Below are 4561 nucleotides of genomic sequence, written 5' to 3' on the forward strand. Positions count from 1 at the left end.
TTAGTTATTGAAATAAAAATAAATTAAATTAAATTTGTTTCCACAAATTTAGCTTAGAACCTACCCAGATCGTTTAATATTTGTTCATAAAATTGTATTTATTATTTGTGGGGATTGTGTGGTCAAATCAGAATGAAAATGATTGTTGGCGCTTACATGGTGACTGAATTGCGCTGGCTTGCAGACAAAGTTGAGCTTTCAGGAAATCATTTCCACACCATCACATGCTTCATTTGTTATCCGACAAATCTTGTTGGGCAAGGCAAAATAAGCCAAGCCAAATAAATAAATTCATGAATTATTGTGATGGCAATGCATTATAAAATTAAAATAATAATAAGACACATAATAGATAATAATAATAATAAAATGAGGGGAAGTAAAGAGGTTTTGACTGGAGGAAGTTAGGAATGTTAGATTTCAATTTTAGTTTTTGAGGAAAAAAGCACCTCTCAATAGATGTTGAAAGCCGGATTAATTATTTAATTTCTCCCTTGTAAAAAGGTACTATTTTCAATAGCTAATAGCCAAATGTTACTTTTAAACATATTTGTTTGTATATGTAATTTTAAATAATAGATATTTTAATTTTCAAATCTTTAATTAGTTTTCTGTAGCTTGGCTGGTGGGCTGATAATGATTATGTGCATCACTATTAAAACTCAAACTTTTTCTGGCTATATTTTTTCCATTAGGTTTAAGAGCGACTCTTCAAATAAGGGTAGTGATCCTATAAAAACAACATAATAATCTAACCCATTTTATTTTAACTTTGATACTAAATAAACCATAAATATATAATTACTGAGAGTAGTATTTACTCAATAAAACATTATAGTCTCTAATATTTGACGTAGTTGATCAATGTTCACATAATAAATTGCGCAAATTTGGTACAACTACTGCATGTTGAAACATTTTATTTATAATTAATAAAATAAAACTCAAAACAATAAATATACAAGCCTTCTTATCCAGGATTAGTTTTTATTCACTGGCAGTGCTTGTTGCGAGCGTGTTGTTGTGTGACACATATACACTATGTTTGCAAGGAGAGAACAAAATGGGAAATATATATATATATATATATTAATTGTTGGACATCTTTATGATTTCAATGTTTTGATTTTCTGATTTCAATATTGTTTAATTATTGGGTACTATAAAGAACTTCATCATCATCATCTTCTAGGTTGCTCTTTACAGAGAGGCTGATCCCAGTTATAACTTAGGACACGGTTTTCTAAAAAGTAATTTGCTGCAAATAGATGAGAATATCCTTTTAGAACAATGAAGAGTCCTGCTTCCATGTATTTATTATTATTAATATTTTTAGTGATGGATTACAATTGAGGTGCGTTTATTTATGTGTGTTTTTTTTTTAAATTAGTTAATTTTATTTATCGATAATTGATAATTTCAATAGCACTATAACTAAATCATAACAATAAACTAAGGAGAAGGTTCATGTAGCCATTAAAATAAATTTTGAGTGTGTTTGCATGCAAAGAGGAAAAGAAGAAAAACAAATTAAATTAAGGAAAGAGAGAGAAGTCATGGCAGCACATCATGACTAATTATGAGTCGTAAACTCAGTGCGTGCGCACACTCGCAAAGAGTCACACGTGTGAGAAATGATCATGTGCAAGAAGGAGAGTGACAATGTTGCAAAACAAGAAGGTGACGTGTTAATGATTTGAGGAAGGGATGGAAAAAGATTAGGGAAAGCTAATCAAGTAAAAAGTGGGGTTTGTATCATGGAATTGTCATACTTTTGTAGGGGCTTGATGCCGCAATGCAAGACCAAAGTCTGCAAACACACGAGGAGAGATCCCTTAGCTTCATTTTACTATGTGTGCAATCTTTCGCTGGCCTATCCTGTCCTAAATAATAAAAGAAAATATGAGGCTTGATAAAGTAATCAATGATCACTCAAATATCATATATATCATGTGGGGGCATTTGGTCTACTCATATATCATTGAGTTGGGAAAGGATTTCATGTATATCTATTTATTTTATCTTGTAACGGGATGGATTCGTACATTTTGGTTTCTCAATTTCAAGGTAGAGTCTCACATTATGCGACAGTTGTTTAACATAATTTCCATTTGAGGAGACATATATAAACCTTTAAGTTGTGCTAGTGGTTTTTCTGTCTTCTTTATTCTAAAAATGGGATGAATACTTATTTATGTATTAATTAAGAAAAAATATAATATTTATTTTTAAATTACAAGTTTGAAATTATTTCATAGCAAAACATTTTATATAAAAGTGATATAATTAATTAATATTTCAGTTGTATTCATAGTAATCTAAGTAAATAAAAAACTAAATTTACACATTTCCTAGTTAATGCAATATAAACTTCGTAGTTTTGTACAATCAATAATATTTTGGAAAATAATTGTAATAGATAATTAATTAAAGCATTATTATGAAAATAGTAAAATTTGGTAGGAGAATATCCCTGAGGGTCATTGACTTTTGATACTTGTTGAGTTACACTAGTGCACAACAAAACATAGTGGACACCGTTCCTTTTTTAATTTGGTGTGGTCTCATATGAAGTGTGCCTTCTCTTTTTATTGTCTTCATGAGATGTAACCCATAAAACACTTGCTTTTACAGTTGAGATGACATCTTTGTCCTGCTTCATTTTAGGAATCCAAAGCTCTATCACTTCCCATTTATAATCTATTCTTATTCATTGCATGAATCTCATTTATATATTAAAATGTTAACTAGGTTTGTGATTTCCTAAGTAGATTAAGCATGAGCTTTTGAATATGAATATATATATATATATATATAATCGAAAATATGGCTGCTTTTTGTTGTTGGTTTCTATTCTCACTCCAGATTATTTATATATTAAAATATATATTCACAGAAGTTGGTTATTTAAGTGGTACAAATTGACGGTGAATGAGGGAAAAATAGAGACATAAATAAATAAAATTTATTATTATTATAAAATTGATTTATACATGTTATAATATATTTGTTTTCATTCAACCAAATACCAAATGATAATTCTCTGTTTCTAATATTCATAGTGTCCACTTTCACTTATATTGCAAGCACATAATCCTTACTAACTGATTGTTTGCATTTTTATAGTGGAAGTAATTATAACAATATAGTTTAATATCAAAATTAAAAAAAAAACACAAATAATATATTTCTGTAAATAAAAAAATATATAAATAACGCATGCGGCCATGAAGTGCATATATAACCTTGACAAATTGGGGCCATAAAGGTATGATAAATCATATATAATTAATGCCCAAGGATGGGTATTATTTCATTAAAAAAAAGTTATAATCAAACTTCTCTCTTTAAACTTTATTATTATTATTTTTTTTTGACATGAGATAATTATATAGTTATGATAGGATTATCTTTGGAATATGAAAATCTTTAAAGTTACGTAATACCTAGGGTATTTGTATTACGTTAAAAAAAATATATGATTTTAAACTTTAGTTTACACATATAAGATGAAAGTACAAAAGTGTTTAGATAGTAATTTTATATTTATAATTCCTGACATGATTTTATTTTATTTTATGAAAAATATTATAATCAATATGTTCTCTTGCTATCTTTATGACTTGAGATAATATTTTTAACTAAGATAATATTTTAAATAATAATACAAGATTCTATGAATCAAACCGCCACAAGATTTGCTTAATGTAGAGCGTATTCAAATTTGAATGCAACTGCCACGCATGCACATTCTTCAATGGAAAAGCATGGAATGATGATATTTTATGTACTTTAGTTGCTAATCTTGAATATGATTTTTTTGACAAATATAATGACTTTGAGGCCATGCAGGCTAAAGGGTTAAATAGGTTGAGAAAAATTTTGGATGGTTATTTTAACAAATATAAGGAGTTTTGAAAAATAAACAGAGATTAATTTTGAAAATAAAACACAAATTTTGAAGAAGAAAAAAAAACTCAATTAATTAATAAAATATCTTATGGTATACAATTCAATCCTTCATTGCGTAGTCCAAATTATTATAAGTGAGTTCAATTCCCACATCTAATCAATCAACTCATGCAATAATATTATAATAATAAATTGTTAAACATATTCTTGAGAATAAATCGAGTATGAGACTGAGACACCCAATGACATGGCATGGCATGGAGTTAGTCATTAATGAATGTTTGAAGACCACATCATTTGGTCAATGCATGCAATGACAAAGGTACATATATCTATCATGACAAAATACCATGCATGCATCTTCATTTGCTTGCTATTTCTAGTAATTGAGCTTTAATAGACATTAAAACAAATTATGATAGCTAGCTATTGGAATGCTATTCTTCCCTTTTTACAAAGTCTATTAAGAAAATTTATACAATTATAAATATTTAAATAAGATATAAAATTATATATATATGTGTATATATATATATATATAATTTTTATTTAAGTATAACCACTATTTCCTTGAAAGACATTTATATATCAATATGTCTAAAATTTTTAAAAAAATAAATTCAACTGTGTCAAACATGCAAACCAAGAA

The sequence above is a fragment of the Dioscorea cayenensis genome, chromosome 11 (assembly GCF_009730915.1).
Source record: "Dioscorea cayenensis subsp. rotundata cultivar TDr96_F1 chromosome 11, TDr96_F1_v2_PseudoChromosome.rev07_lg8_w22 25.fasta, whole genome shotgun sequence".
Taxonomy (NCBI): domain Eukaryota; kingdom Viridiplantae; phylum Streptophyta; class Magnoliopsida; order Dioscoreales; family Dioscoreaceae; genus Dioscorea; species Dioscorea cayenensis.